The following is a 17463-nucleotide window of genomic DNA, read 5'->3' on the forward strand; positions in this document are numbered from 1 at the left end:
TCCGGTGATCTTTATATCAATTTCTACCAAAATCAACTCATCTTTCCAGAGGCGCACTTGGTTTGCCAAGCTGAGGCCTGGTTCAATCTTTTCCTTCCAGAGCACGCATATGCATTGCATATTACATCTCGCATATCATGTCATGTTTTGCATCATGTTGCTTGCGCATTGCATCGTGGTTGATTGTGTTTCCCTTGCTTGTGTTATTGCCTTGGGTAGAGTCGGGAGACGAGTACATGATCGAGGAACCCGTTGAGTACACTTACGAGGATCAAGCTTACATCAACTCACAGAACTTTGCAGGCAAGATGACCATACCCTCGAAATCACTTCTATCTTTGCATGCTAGTTGCTCGCTCTATTGCTGTGTCGTGATACCTACCACGTGCTATATCATGCCTCCCATATTGCCATGTCAAGACTCTAACCCACCTTGTCCTAGAAAACCGTTGTTTGGCTATGTTACCGCTTTGCTCAGCCCCTCTTATAGCGTTGCTAGTTGCAGGTGAAGTTTGGAGTTTGTTCCTTGTTGGAACATGATCATTGTTGGGATATCATTATTTTATCTTGATTACTTTAATGCACCTATATACTTGGTAAAGGGTGGAAGGATCGGCCTTATGCCTGGTGTTTTGTTCCACTCTTGCCACCCTAGTTTTCCGTCATACCGGTGTTATGTTCCTTGATTTTGCGTTCCTTACGCGGTTGGGTTATAATGGGAACCCCTTGACAGTCCACCTTGAATAAAACTCCTCCAGCAAGGCCCAACCTTGGTTTTACCATTTGCCACCTAAGCCTTTTTCCCTTGGGTTCCGCGGACTCAAGGGTCATCTTTATTTTAAACCCCCGGGCCAGTGCTCCTCTGAGTGTTGGTCCAACCTGTCAGCAGCCAGTGGCCACCAGGGGCAACTCTGGGTTGGCCTACCGGAATCTTGGACAATCCGGTGTGCCCTGAGAACGAGATATGTGCAGCTCCTATCAGGATTTGTCGGCACATTCGGGTGGCTTTGCTGGTCTTGTTTTACGATTGTCGAAATGTCTTGTAACCGGGATTCCAAGTCTGATCGGGTCGTCCTGGGAGAAGGAATATCCTTCGTTGACCGTGAGAGCTTGTGACGGGCTAAGTTGGGATCCCCCTGCAGGGTTTTGAACTTTCGAAAGCCGTGCCCATGGTCATGGGCAGATGGGAATTTGTTAATATCCGGTTGTAGAAAACCTGTCACATAACTTAATTAAAATGCATCAACCGCATGTGTAGCCGTGAGGGTCTCTTTTCGGCGGAGTCCGGGAAGAGAACATGGTCTCGTGTTATGCTTGAATGTAAGTAGTTCTAGGATCACTTCTTGATCTTGGTAGCTTCTCGACCGTGCTTTTCCTTCTCTTCTCACTCTCATTTGCGTAAGTTAGCCACCATATATGCTAGTGCTTGCTGCAGCTCCACCTCACTACCTTTGCCTACCCATAAGCTTAAATAGTCTTGATCACGAGGGTGTGAGATTTCTGAGTCCCCGTGACTCACAGATTACTTCCAAACCAGATGCAGGTGCCGATGATGCCATTCCAGGGGATTCGACCGAACTCAAGTGGGAGTTCGACAAGGATTCGACCGATGATCCCTACAATGTGGTTATGCCTCTAAGTCGTGCTCCGACATGTGGGAGATATAGCCGCATCGTGGGTGTTACAAGTTGGTATCAGAGCCATCCCCGACTTAGGAGCCCCTGCTTGATCGAATCGCTGGCGTTGTTGAGTCTGGAAAAATGTTTTGTGTCTTATAGGATTATATATATCGGAGAGTAGGATTCTTTTTACTCCTCAGTCCCTTCATCACTCTAGTGAGGCATCCTGACGTAGAGTTTTGACTCTTCTCTTCTCAAATTTCACTAATTTTTTTTAGGTTCACGCGGGTATCTTGGAATCGTTCCGATGGTTTTGTGACGAGAACATTGTTCTTGGTGCCTCCTGACATTTAGGGGTTGTGGCAGTGTCCCGGGGAGTTGAGCTCCGAGGTGTTGTCGTCACAATTTTATCGTTGCAGTTCTGGAATACCTGAGTTTCGCCGACATCGAAAATCTCTTTTATGCAGTTGTTGGTGAGATAACCTCGATGCCACCCAGTACTGGGGCGGGAGTTTGGGAGTATTGCCATAACTCGTATAACGGATGCTTTTCGAAGGTTGAGGTAAATGATTTCCGAAGGTTTCTTGGTTATGTGTTGAAGGATGGATACAACTGGATGTAGGATTTGCTAGTTTTGGGTGAGATATTATGCTTCCCCTGTATCCCCAACACCTGATTGCATAACCAGAAAGATTCGGGAGTTTCATAGGTGGGAATTCATGTAGCTCTAGTATTTCTTCCTGCAGATAATTGGTTTGTGATTGGGTAATCCTTACCAAGTATTTGTTCATATCCATACCTTGTTGTATTATTCATCTATCTTTATCTAAGTGGCTTCTCAACTTATGGAAGTGTGATCATTTAATTTGGAATTCATTCGTTCATTCTTGTTCGAATGTTAAGGCTATATGTTGCAATTTCGATCCATTTGATTCAGCTTGAATATATGTCTGTCAAGATGCTAACGGATGTCACCCTCTTCAGGATGGCTCCTCCAACACGTCAGAATCCGAAACCTCCGCCACCACCTCCACCTCCGGAGGCATGGCAAGCTGTGATGACCACCACCAACGCCAACACGCTGATGCTTTTGAAAATCTTGCAAGAGTGCAACCAAGGAAATCAAGGCCATGGCAACAATCAAGTTCAGTTTGCTACCCTCAACCAGTTCCTCACAAACCAGCCAAAGTTTTTTCAGTAACTGTGTCGAGGCCACAGACGCTGACGATTGTCTCATGGGTATCTACAAACATTTTGAGTGTAGCAACGTCAGGCCAGAGGACATTGTCAAGTTTGCTTCGTTCCAACTCAAAGACCAAGCTGCTGAGTGGTATCAGCAATACAAAGATTTAGAGGAGGTCGTGTGATTACCTGGGATGATTTCCGCCGAGACTTCAAAGATCACCACATTCCTCAAAGTGTTGTTGAGGGTAAGCGTGAGGAGTTCCACAATCTGAAGCAAGGCAGTATGTCTGTTTACCAATACAACATCATGTCCCAGAGGCTCGCTCGTTTCGCCAAGCAAGACGTCCTTGACGAGAAGAGCATGATTTATCAATTCAGAGGTGGCCTCAGAGAAGATTTGCAACTAGCTCTCATGCTTTTTGAGCTGAAACAGTATGATGAGTTCTACAACATGGCACTAAAGCAAGAGGCTGCTCAGCTCAAGTGTGATGCTTCTAAGAAGAGAGTTAGGGATGCAACTCCTTCTTCTTCTTCAACTCAAGTGGCAGCTAAGCAGCAAAAGTACTGGTTGCCTCCTCCTCCTCCGTTCTGTCAGCCTTATCAGCAGAAGAGTAAAGGTGGCAATGGATCTTCCCACCCACCCAACCCAGGCTTTCAGAACAAACTACAGTCTCATTCTCCAAGGTTAAGTGCTCCATATCACCGTCCGCTCTCAGAGGTGACGTGCAACAAGTGTCAGCAGAAGGGTCACTATGCAAACAAATGCTTCAACCAGAGGCGTCTTCCGCCTCCTCCTCCTGTGAGATCTGCCAACAATGCAGTGGTCAAGCATAATCCCAAGTTTGCAAAGGTCAACATGATGAACGCAGCTCAGGCAGAGGACTCTTCAGAAGTGATCATGGGTAACCTTACTGTTAATGATATTCCTGCAAACGTTCTTTTTGACTCTGGTGCATCACTTAGTTTCATCTCAAGACCATTTGCATCTAAGCATGAGTTGGCTTTCCAAGTTTTGCCTAGCCCGTTAGCAGTTGTCTCACCGGGTAAACGCATGAATGCTAACTCCATGGTTCCAGATGTTACTATCAAGATGGGCGACTATAAGTTTCTGTCTGCTCCTATTGTTCTTGGTGACTCGGATATTGATCTAATTCTCGGCATGGACTGGCTTTCTAAGCACAAGGCTCCGCTTGATTGTGCTGCCAGGAAGATTCAATTGACACACTCTTCTGAGGATGTGATCGTCTTTGCTGCTCGTGATGATACCATTCGACTGTTTTCTCTCAACGAGAAGGGCGAGTTGAATGCCATCTCTTAGATTCCAGTCATTTGTGAATATCAAGACGTCTTTCCAGAAGAGCTTCCGGGAATGCCTCCTCATCGGCCAGTTGAATTCATCATCGATCTTGAGCCTGGCACAGAACCTGTTTGCAAACGTCCTTACAAGCTTGGACCAGAAGAGTTGAAGGAGCTGAAGAAACAACTCGATATACAAGAGCGTATGGGTATGATCAGACCGAGTTCTTCTCCATGGGGTTGTGGTGTTCTTTTTGTAAAGAAGAAGGATGCCACGGACCGACTTTGTGTCGACTACCGTCCATTAAACAAGAAGACCATAAAGAACAAGTACCCACTTCCCAACATCAATGAGCTTTTCGAACAACTCAAAGGTGCTCAAGTATTCTCCAACCTTGACCTCCGTATGGGTATCATCATATTCACATTCGTGAACAAGATATCCCCAAGACAGCATTCAGAACAAGCTATGGTTCCTATGAATACACTGTCATGTCTTTCGGCCTTGTCAATGCTCCTCCAACGTTCTCTCGCATGATGAACTTCATCTTCAACCCCTACACAAATGACTTCGTCTTGGTGTATCTCGATGATATTTTGGTCTTTTCCAAGAACAAAGAGGATCATGCCAAGCATTTGAGATTGGTGCTGGACAAACTCACAGAACATCAGTTATATGCGAAGTTTTCAAAGTGTGAGTTTTGGCTCGATGAGGTTCTCTACCTTGGGCATATCATCTCCGCAAAGGGCATAGCTGTTAATCCTGAGAAGGTGTCTGCAATTGTGAATTGGGAACCACCTCACAATGTCAAGCAGCTCCGCAGCTTTCTTGGGCTCGCAAGCTATTGTCGAAGATTCGTTGAGAATTTCTCTAAGATCGCGAAGCCTCTTTCCAACCTCCTCCAGAAGCATGTGAAGTATGTCTGGACGCCTGAATGTGACATCACTTTCAACACCCTCAAAGAGAAGTTAGTCACAGCTCCAGTTCTGACTCCTCCTGATGAATCCAAACCATTCGAGGTTTTCTGTGATGCTTCCCTACAAGGTCTCGGTGTTGTGTTAATGCAAGAGAAGAAAGTTGTGGCCTATACCTCTCGCAAGTTGAAGCCCAATGAAAAGAACTACCCCACTCATGACCTCGAGTTAGCGGCAGTTGTCCATGCTCTTTTAACATGGAGACATCTCTTGTTGGGAAGGAAAGTGGACATCTTCACTGATCATAAGAGTCTCAAGTACATCTTCACTCAACCCAACCTCAACCTCAGGTAGACTTTTTGGGTCGAAATGATTCAAGAGTATAATCCGAGTATTGAATATACTCCAGGCAAGGCCAATGTCATTGCAGACGCTTTGAGGATGAAGGCTTATGTAACATCCCAAATTTTCAATTTGGAATGTTATACATTAGATCATCTATGCATAACATATTTTATTTTGCATTTTGGTTGATCCTAGAAATTTCTACACAACTCAAGGACCCACGGAGAGAGTTGGGGATTTCGTTATTTTCATATTTGAGTTTTCTCAAATTTTGAGAATAGGATCATTTGATTTTATTTATTTTATCATCAATTATTTCTATTACAAAAATATGAGAGAGGGAATAAAATGACTTTCCCAAAATAAAGAAATATTGAGGATTTAATAATAAAATCAAATAGGATTTTATTTCGGAGTTTTTCGTTATTTTATTTTGAATTTAGGAAAAATGTGCGTTTTTCAAAATTGCATTTAGGTCCCAAATAAATGTTCACCTTGTGCGGCTTGATTTTAGAAGCCCGTGAAAATTTATTTCGGAATTTTTGGAGTCCATTTAGTATTTATTTTTATTTTTCTTCTGCGATTATTTAAAAAAACGCGCACCGACCTAGGGGCCGTGTCCGACCCGGACTCCCGGCCCGCTAGGCTTTATAAGCCAGCCCACCCCAGGCCGAACCCTAGCCGCCAGCCCCACCTCGATCCCCGTGCCCCGCCGCCACCCGCCCCGCCGCTGCCGCACGCCGCCCGAGGTCCGCCGCCGCCTCGATTTCCTCGCCATTTTTTTTTATTTTTTTTGAAAAACCATTCGGTTTTTCCATCATTTTTTTAGTTTCGGTTTTTTAAATAGATCGGTTTTTCCGGTTTATTTAATGTAGCGAGCGTTCGTCATTTTTCTTTTTCTCGGATTAAATCCGCGATTTTTCCTGATCGCGATTCCTGATCCGATTTTCATTTTAGTATAACTTTTCGCTCGTTTATCGGAATCAGGAGATTCAAGCGCCTGGAGTTTCGTCTCGAAACCCTCTATCCGTTTAACCAACTTAAACAAGATTTTGCTACTGTAAAAATTGCCCTAGATCCAGATTAGTAGAACGAAGTTGTTTTCTTTCGCCGTTTGACTTTCGTTGATTCGTTCGATTTGATTCTTTTTGCAAACCGGAGTTCTTAAGTTGAACCTTCTGGTTAGATCTCTTATTTGAGTTTTACCTGTGCATTAGATGAGTACTTATTGTATGCTTGTTTGTTTGTCTGTGATAGGATACCCGGAGTGCGCCGCTTGTTATTTCGAATCGCTAGGTTTCCCAGATCATCAGCAAGGCAAGTAACACTTTGATCATACCTTTTCTACTACCCAGTTTTATTGCATTAGATCAAATCCTCACACATTGCATGATTAGGATCTAATTAAATTGTGGGATGGGAAGTAGTTGAGGTAGTGCCCATTACCTGTTTATTATCAAACCTTTGGGAGTTACTTCCGCGTCTGCTTATTTTGCCATGCTATGCTAGTAGACGTGGATTGGGTGAGTGATATCCATGACAAATGTGAGTTTTGTTAATTAATGGTTTATCTAAGGTGGCAATTTAAACACACATCTGGGTGGATTGAGGCACCTGGGTATTCCAGGACTTGCTTGTTTTCTTTTGGGCCGCCACCCAGGCTCAAAGGGATCATGAGATTTTTCATGCTAGAAACTTCCGTGTGCAGCCACAAGCTATTATGGGCTCTAGCATAGTTGACTAAGTCATGCGAACTCTTACAGTGGTAGACTAGCAGATGTAGGGGATGTAGGTGGTACGGTCTACCCGATCGTAAGGTGCTAGCGCTTCTGAAAGACTATGTCTCGGTCATCCGTCTTCTCAAACACCTTATAGTGCGAGAAACCAAACGGAGGCGATCGAGTCTTGTGGGGAAAAGTGCGCAAACCTCTGCAGAGTATAATAAACTAATCATGATTAGCCGTGTCCCCGGTTATGGACATTCTTGAGCATCTAGTACTTGGATTATCATGTGAATCTCAACATGTTACCCTAAATTAATTTTGTTGGGCTTTGTTTAATGATGATGCTTAATTGGGATTGAGAATGCCGTCAACCATTCTCAATGTTTAACAACTACCATGATAGTAATTAAATTTATTCCTTTGAAGTAGGGAAAAATTGGCTTTACGCAAAACTGTAACCATAGAGCTTTCCACCAGCCAAATATGCATATAGTATAGTGTTTCATTCCATTACTCTCTATGTGTTACCTTGCCAGCATATTCCATGTACTGACCCGTTTCGGGCTGCAACGTTAATGTTGCAGACTTTTCAGACGATGATTAAGGAGTTTTTAGGTTGTGGTTCTATACTCAGTGATGCCGTTGGAGTTGATGGACTCACTTATCTTCCAAGCCTTCCACTGTTATCATTATTAGATGGCCTTAAGCCATATTAATTGTAATAATTTCTCTATTGAGACCCTCGATGTAATAAGTGTGTGATTGCTACTCTGTTATAAATCCTCCGAGTACTGTGTGGTGTCAGCATTACTGATCCAGGGATGACACCGGAGCACAGAGATCAGACTGTTTGAGGTCTGGTCGCTACAGAGATGGTATCAGAGCACACGCTGACTGTAGGACACGACCACTAAGCTACAGACCTAGATCACTCTCTTCTCTTCTGACCTCTCATCTTTTCTACTCTTTAGGATGGCGTATGCAAGGAACAAGTTCACGCAACCGGATGAAGATACACCCTTTGGACGTCACTTGAAGGAAGTCACTAGATACCTGAACATAGGAGTACCAAGCTTCACCGGAACCTACAACGCCACTTTACCTGAAGAAGAGCGCTGGATGATTCAAGTTCAAGTTCCAGGAAGGACGTTCATGCCAGTCACTGAGCCCATAGAGTTTTCTTTTGATGCACCAACTTGGAATCTAGGAAAGAGCATGGCCACACACATCGCCATGGGACGCATTGGATAAGTCTACCGCCAGGATCTCAAGGATACTATCTACCAGATTTGTGGGTACCGAAATGAACACTGGGAGATGATCAGCACCAGGAAGGATAGATCAATCGCAGCTTTTATCCAGGAGTTAAACCAGCACATTCGACGACAGGAGAACCAGATGTGTGCCGACATGATAGATCTGAAGAAGGCTAAGACTAGAATCAAGGAACTGGAGGAGGAACTCAAGGCTACACATGAAGATTAGGAAGAAGAAATTGAAGTATTGGTGGAGAAGAATGACGACCTGATCAAGAAGATTGGAATATTTATGGGAGGCCCTACGCCAGTGGAGGAAGACGAAGAACCCAAGGAGATTAGCCCGGAAGACTACATCATCATCGACGACACCGACTCAGACCCAGACGAAAGCGATGATGACTATCTTGATGAAGCTGGAGCAGATATCATGGAGTCTGCAATCGAAGAATATTTCTAGTAGACCACCTCATCAGTAGTAGTAGTCCACCATGTAAATATAGTAGTCCGAGCACTTTTTGCGATAGTTAGATCGATTGTATGCCCTTGTTTGATTGAATGAAGTGAATTGTTTGTTTTTGCCTCATGTGCATATGGGTAGTGTTTTCTCTTTAGACCCCCTCTATTCTTATATCTCATCTTTTCTAAACCCTCAGATGCCTCTGAGACGTGACCCCGGATTTGCCTTTCCACCGGAGCTCACTCAGTTGATCCAGCAGCAGAACACATTGATGCAGTTGCTAGTCCAGAATCAGAATTAGGGGAACAACAACAACAACCCACCACCACCACCACCTGTTGATCACTTAGCCCGTTTTCTTAGGCTGAATCTGCCGGTGTTTTCCAGTAGCACCGAGCCGATAGTAGCAGATGATTGGCTCCGCAAGACAGCTAGGGAGTTGACCACAGCAGGATGCACAGATGCGGAGAAGGTGAAGTTTGCCGCATATCAGCTTGAAGGACCCGCAACATCATGGTGGAAGAATTTCACAGCCACTTTCCCTGTCGACACTGTCACTTGGGACCAGTTTCAGCAGGCTTTTCGTACTGCCCATGTTTAAGCAGGAGCTATGTCCATGAAGAAGCGTGAGTTTCGCAACTTGCGCCAAGGAGGACGGACAGTTGGCCAATATGTGGAGGACTTTAGTAAGTTAGCACGTTATGCCCTAGATGACGTCGCTACGGATGCAGCTAAGCTGTCGAAGTTTCTGGAAGGACTGAATGATGAGTTGAGCATGCAGTTGATGGTAGCCACCTTCAACAACTACCAGGAGTTGGTAGATCGTGCTCTTATAATTGAAGGGAAGCAGCAGCAAATTGAGAATCGCAAGAGGAAGTATGGACATGGAAAGTACACTTCAGGAGCTCAGCAGAAGCCACGTTTTACACCTAGACCGGGAGGACATTTTCAGCATACCCATGGAGGAGGTAGCTCGCACAATCACAATGGCACCAGGAATGGTAATGGGAATGGAGGAAGTAATGGCCAGAATCGCACCAACCCATCAACCCCAGCCAAGAAGGACTTGAGCCAAGTCACTTGCTTTAAGTGTTCAAAGACCGGACATTATGCTAATGAATGTCCTGAAATACAAAATGGAAATAGCAATGGAAGTTCTGGGAAGAAGCCGAACCCTTTTAACAGGGGACAGGTGAACCACGTTAGTGTGGAGGAGGTTGAAGCTCAGCCTGATGCAGTAATAGGTAAGTTTTTGGTTAAGTCATTTACTGCACTCGTTCTTTTTGATACCGGTGCATCGCATTGATACATCTCAAGGGGATTTGTGGATAAGTATAACCTACCAACCCAAGCCCTTAGGTCACCCATGTTAGTAACCTCGCCTGGAGTAGAATATATGGCTAGTCTATGGTGTGATCGGTTACCATTAAGGATTGGCAACTATGTTTTTCCCTCAGACCTAATAGTATTGGAATCTCAAGGATTGGATGTGATATTAGGCATGGATTGGTTATCAAAGTATGAAGGGAATATTGAATGCGCTAGTAAGTCAATTTTGCTTACCACCCCAGGAGGGAGAAGGATCAAGTATGTATCCCAACATGTGCCGAAGAGGACTCAAGTAAATTGCTTAACAGGAGTTGTGCAGGAGGAAGTACCAGTGGTAAGGGATTTCCCTGAAGTATTTCCAGAGGAGTTGCCAGGCATGCCACCGGATAGAGATATTGAGTTTTTGATTAAGCTATTGCCAGGCACCGGGCCAATATCAAAGAGACCATATAGGATGCCAGCAAAGGATTTGGTGGAAATTAAGAAGCAGATTAAGGAGTTACTGGATAAGGGATATATTCGCCCAAGTTCTTCGCCTTGGGGATCGCCAGTACTTCTAGTGGAGAAGAAGGATGGATCGTTAAGGATGGTTGTTGATTATCGAGGATTGAATGAAGTAACGATCAAGAACAAGTACCCACTACCAATGATCAATGATATGTTTGATCGATTGCAAGGAGCTAAGGTATTTTCCAAGATCGATCTGCGATCAGGATACCACCAGTTGAAGATTCGAGAACAGGATATTCCTAAGACAGCTTTTACCACCAGGTATGGGCTGTACGAGTATACCGTTATGTCATTTGGTCTGACTAACGCACCTGCCTATTTTATGAACATGATGAACAAAGTATTTATGGAGTTTTTGGATAAGTTCGTCATAGTGTTCATTGATGATATCCTGGTTTATTCGAAGAATGAAGAGGAGCATAAGGAGCATTTTCGTTTGGTACTTGGAAAGCTCAGAGAACATCAATTATATGCCAAGTTCAGCGAATGTGAGTTTTGGTTGAAGGAAGTAGGATTCCTCGGACACGTTATATCTGGAGAAGGAATAGCAGTAGATCCCACAAAAGTAGATACCGTGACCAAGTGGGAAGCACCAACTACCGTTGGGGAGATCCGGAGTTTTCTTGGACTCGCAGGATACTATCGGAGATTTATTGAGAATTTCTCAAAGATTGCGAAGCCTATGACTGAGTTGTTGAAGAAAGATACCAAGTTCATATGGACGGAGGAATGTGAGGCTAGTTTCCAGGAGTTGAAGAAACGTTTGGTTACCTCACCAGTGTTGATTTTGCCAGACCAGACCAAGGATTATGAGGTGTACTGCGATGCTTCACGTCGAGGACTTGGAGCAGTGCTTATGCAGGAAGGGAGAGTTGTTTCATATGCCTCAAGACAACTGAAGCCTCATGAGTTGAATTATGCCACGCATGATTTGGAGTTAGCAGTCGTAGTGCATGCTTTGAAAACATGGAGACATTTCCTCATTGGAAACCATTGCGAGGTGTATACAGATCATAAGAGTTTGAAGTACATTTTCACACAGAAGGAGTTGAACCTCAGACAAAGGAGATGGTTGGAGCTCATCAAGGATTATGATATGAGATTGCAATACCATCCCGGAAAGGCTAATGTAGTAGTGACGCATTAAGCCGTAAGAGCCATGTCAATACATTAATGACGGGAGGAATACCAAGGGAGTTAGCGGAAAATCTTCGTGAACTATGTGTGGAAATAGTTCCTAGAGGCTATGTAGCAGCATTGGAGATTCAGTCAACCTTGATGGATAGAATCAGAGAAGCTCAGAGGACTGACAAAGAGATTGCCACTATAAAGGAGAAACTGAGCAAAGGAAAAGCTAAAGGATTTTGTGAGGATGAGCACGCACCCTATGGTTTGAACACCGTGTTTATGTGCCCAATGACCCGGAGATTAGGAAGTTGATTCTGCAAGAGGCACACGATTCACCATATTCGATTCACCCAGGAAATACCAAGATGTATTTGGATTTGAAGGATATTTTCTGGTGGACTGGAATAAAGAAGGATATTGCGGAGTATGTAGTAGTTTGTGATGTATGTCAGAGAGTAAAGGCAGAGCATCAGAAGCTAGCAAGATTGCTACAACCATTGCCGATACCCGAATGGAAGTGGGATAAGCTAGGCATGAATTTTATCATGGGATTGCCTAGGACTCGTTCAGGCTATGACTCGATTTGGGTTGTAGTTTATCGATTGACGAAAGTAGCTCATTTCATCCCAGTAAAGACCACTTACACCAGTGCTAAGTTGGCAAAGATATACATGACCAGGATCGTATGTTTGCATGGAGTTCCAAGGAGTATCGTATCAGATAGAGCAACCCAGTTTACCTCAAAGTTCTGGAAGCAGTTGCACGAAACTTTGGGTACCAGGCTAGAATTCAGTACATCTTTTCATCCATAGACAGATGGACAGACCGAGAGAGTGAATCAGATTTTGGAGGATATGCTGAGAGCTTGTGCGCTAGATTACAGATCTAGTTGGGACGACAATTTGCCATATGTAGAGTTCTCTTACAACAACAGTTACCAAACCAGTTTAAAGATGGCCCCTTTCGAAGCCTTGTACGGAAGGAGGTGCAGGACACCGTTGTCGTGGGACGAAGTTGGAGACCGCCAGTTGTTTGGACCTGACTTGATTAAGGAGTCTGAACAGAAGGTGAAATTGATTCGCGATAGGCTCAAGGTAGCACAATCCAGGTAGAAGAGTTATGCAGATTCTAAACGCAAGGAGACAATTTATGAAGTCGGAGATAGAGCTTATCTTCGAGTATCACCACTTCGGGGAACAAAGAGTTTTGGAGTTAAAGGAAAGTTAGCGCCACAATTTGTAGGACCATATCGAGTTTTGGAGCGTATGGGAGAAGTGGCCTACAAGTTGGAATTGCCCGAAGGATTGTCAGGAGTTCATGATGTGTTCCACGTTTCCCAGTTGAAGAAGTGCCACGCGGAGATGGCTGACATACCCTTGAGAGACACCGTGCCATTGGAAGCAATTCAGTTGGATAACGATTTGACCTATGAGGAGAAACCAATTAAGGTTCTCGAGTTTGTCAGTCGAGACACTCGCAGCAAGGTTATCAAGTTTTGCAAAGTTCACTGGAGCCACCACACGGAGGATGAAGCCACCTGGGAGCGAGAGGAAGATTTGCTTAAGTACCACCCTCACCTATTTTCTAGCCAACCCGAATCTCGAGGGTGAGATTCATCTTAAGGGGGGTAGGTTTGTAACATCCCAAATTTTCAATTTGGAATGTTATACATTAGATCATCTATGCATAACATATTTTATTTTGCATTTTGGTTGATCCTAGAAATTTCTACGCAACTCAAGGACCCAAAGAGAGAGTTGGGGATTTCGTTATTTTCATATTTGAGTTTTCTCAAATTTTGAGAATAGGATCATTTGATTTTATTTCTTTTATCATCAATTATTTCTATTACAAAAATATGAGAGAGGGAATAAAATGACTTTCCCAAAATAAAGAAATATTGAGGATTTAATAATAAAATCAAATAAGATTTTATTTCGGAGTTTTTCGTTATTTTATTTTGAATTTAGGAAAAATATGCATTTTTCAAAATTGCATTTAGGTCCCAAATAAATTCACCTTGTGCGGCTTGATTTTAGAAGCCCGTGAAAATTTATTTCGGAATTTTTGGAGTCCGTTTAGTATTTATTTTTATTTTTCTTCTGCGCATAATTATTTTAAAAAAACACGCACCGACCTAGGGGCCGTGTCCGACCCGGACTCCCGGCCCGCTAGGCTTTATAAGCCAGCCCACCCCGGGCCGAACCCTAGCCGCCAGCCCCGCCTCGAGCCCCGTGCCCCACCGCCACCCGTGCCGCCTCCCGCCCCGCCCCGCCGCACCATCCCGCCGCCGCCACACGCCGCACGAGGTCCGTCGCTGCCTCGATTTCCGTGTCATTTTATTTTTATTTTTTGAAAAACCGTTTGGTTTTCCATCGTTTTTTTGTTTCGGTTTTTTTAATAGATTGGTTTTTCCGGTTTATTTAATTTAGCGAGCGTTCGTCGTTTTTCTTTTTCTCGGATTAAATCCGCGATTTTTCTTGATCGCGATTCCTGATCCGATTTTCGTTTTAGAATAACTTTTCGCTCGTTTATCGGAATCAGGCGATGCAAGCGCCTGGAGTTTCATCTCGAAACCCTCTATCCATTTAGCCAACTTAAACAAGATTTTTCTACTATAAAAATTTCCCTAGATCCAGATTAGTAGAACGATGTTGTTTTCTTTCGCCGTTTGACTTTCGTTGCTTCGTTCGATTTGATTCTTTTTGCAAACCGGAGTTCTTAAGTTGAACCTTCTGGTTAGATCTCTTATTTGAGTTTTACCTGTGCATTAGATGAGTACTTATTGTATGCTTGTTTGTTTGTCTGCGATAGAATACCCGGAGTGCGCCGCTTGTTATTTCGAATCGCTAGGTTTCCCGGATCATCAGCAAGGCAAGTAACACTTTGATCATACCTTTTCTACTACCCAGTTTTATTGCATTAGATCAAATCGTCACACATTGCATGATTAGGATCTAATTAAATTGTGGGATGGGAAGTAGTTGAGGTAGTACCTATTACCTATTTATTATCAAACCTTTGGGAGTTACTTCCGCGTTTGCTTATTTTACCATGCTATGCTAGTAGACGTGGATTGGGTGAGTGATATCCATGACAGATGTGAGTTTTGTTTATTAACGGTTTATCTAAGGTGGCAACTTAAACACACATCTGGGTGGATTGAGGCACCTGGGTATTCCAGGACTAGCCTGTTTTCTTTTGGACCGCCACCCAGGCTCAAAGGGATCATGAGATTTTTCATGCTAGAAACTTCCGTGTGTAGCCACAAGCTATTATGGGCTCTAGCATAGTTGACTAAGTCGTGTGAACTCTTACAGTGGTAGACTAGCAGATATAGGGGATGTAGGTGGTACGGTCTACCCGATCGTAAGGTGCTAGCGCTTCTGAAAGACTATGTCTCGGTCTTCCGTCTTCTCAAACACCTTGTAGTGCGAGAAACCAAACGGAGGAGGTCGAGTCTTGTGGGGAAAAGTGCGCAAACCTCTACAGAGTGTAATAAACTAATCATGATTAGCCGTGTCCCTGGTTTTGGACATTCTTGAGCATCTAGTACTTGGATTATCATGTGAATCTCAACATGTTACCCTAAATTAATTTTGTTGGGCTTTGTTTAATGATGATGCTTAATTGGGATTGAGAATGCTGTCAACCATTCTCAATGTTTAACAACTACCATGATAGTAATTAAATTTATTCCTTTGAAGTAGGGAATAATTGGCTTTACGCAAAACTGTAACCATAGAGCTTTCCACCAGCCAAATATGCATATAGTATAGTGTTTGATTCCATTACTCTCTATGTGTTACCTTGCCAGCATATTCCATGTGCTGACCCATTTCGGGCTGCAACGTTAACGTTGCAGACTTTTTAGACGATGATTAAGGAGTTTTTAGGTCATGGTTCTATACTCAGTGATGCCGTTGGAGTTGATGGACTCACTTATCTTCCAAGCCTTCCGCTGTTATTGTTATTAGATAGCCTTAAGCCATATTAATTGTAATAAGTTCTCTATTGAGACCCTCGATGTAATAAGTGTGTGATTGCGACTCTGTTATAAATCCTCCGAGTACTGTGTGGTGTCAGCATTAGTGATCCAGGGATGACACCAGAGCACAGAGATCAGACTGTTTGAGGTCTGGTCGCTACAGCTTACTGCAACAATTTGATTCTCAAGCCCTTCCAACCGGATCTTTGTGAAGCTTTCCGCAAACTTAATCTCCAAGTTGTTCCTCAAGGATTCCTTTCCAACCTCCAAGTCTCTCCTACTTTGGAAGATCAGATTCGTGAGGCTCAACTTCTTGATGCAATGGTGAAGAAGGTGAAGATTGGGATTGCCAAGAGCCAACCCAAGTACAAGTGCTATCGCCTTGATGACAAAGATACTCTTTTCTTTGAGGATCGAATTGTTGTTCCAAAAGGTGACCTTCGTAAAGTCATTATGAACGAGGCTCACAATTCACTCCTATCTATTCATCTTGGAAGTACAAAGATGTACCATGACCTCAAGCAGTCATATTAGTGGACTCGAATGAAGCGCGAGATTGCTCAGTTCGTGAATGAATGTGATGTCTGTAGAAGAGTGAAAGCAGAACACCAACGGCCAGCTGGTCTCCTCCAACCTCTTGCTATTCCCGAATGGAAGTTTGACCATATTGAGATGGACTTCATGACTGGATTTCCCAAGTCCAAGCGTGGAAATGATGCTATCTTCATTGTCATCGACAAGCTAACAAAAGTGGCTCATTTCCTTCCTATCAAAGAATCTATCACAGCAGCTCAGTTGGCAGAGCTATATACCTCCAGGATTGTCTCTTTGCATGGCATTCCGCAGTTGATATCTTCAGATCATGGAAGCATCTTTACCTCTAAGTTTTGGGATTCTTTTCAGAAGGCCATGGGCACCAACATTCGCTTCAGCAGAACTTTTCATCCTCAAACTAGTGGACAAGTCGAGCGAGTAAATCAAATTCTTGAAGATATGCTCAGGGCTTGTGTCATTTCTGTCGGTATTAAGTGGGAATATTGTCTTCCATATGCCGAGTTCTCCTACAACAACAGCTTCCAAGCAAGTTCGGGCAAGGCCCCATTCGAGATTCTCTATGGAAGAAAGTGATGTACTCCTCTTAACTGGTCAGAGACTGGTGAACGCCAACTTCTTGGTAATGACTTAATCAAAGAGTCTGAAGAAATGTGCAAAGTCATTCGTGAAAATCTCAAAGATGCGCAATCGCGTCAGAAGAGTTACTATGATAGCAAGTATCGTGACTTGGGTTTCGAGATCGGAGACCATGTCTACCTCCGTGTCTCTCCAATGAAAGGTACTCGTCGCTTCGGTATCAAAGGGAAGCTTGCCCCTAGATACGTGGGTCCTTTCAAGATCATTGGCAAAAGAGGCGACCTCGCCTATCAACTTGAGCTTCCATCCAACTTTGCAAACATGCACGACGTGTTTCACGTGTCTCAGTTTCGCAAGTGTTTCAAGACTCTTGATCGCACCATCAACTTCGAAGAGATTGATCTCCAAGAAGACCTGTCTTATCATGAGCATCTCATTGCTATATATTCTTGAAGAAACTGAGCACAAGACTCGCAACAAGTCTATAAAATTCCTGAAAGTGAAGTGGTCACATCATTCCGACCGAGAAGCCACCTGGGAATGCGAGGACCACCTTTGTTCCGAATATCCGGAGTTT

This window comes from Triticum urartu, chromosome 5A (assembly GCF_056163025.1).
Source record: "Triticum urartu cultivar PI428250 chromosome 5A, HENAU_Tu73, whole genome shotgun sequence".
Lineage (NCBI taxonomy): Eukaryota > Viridiplantae > Streptophyta > Magnoliopsida > Poales > Poaceae > Triticum > Triticum urartu.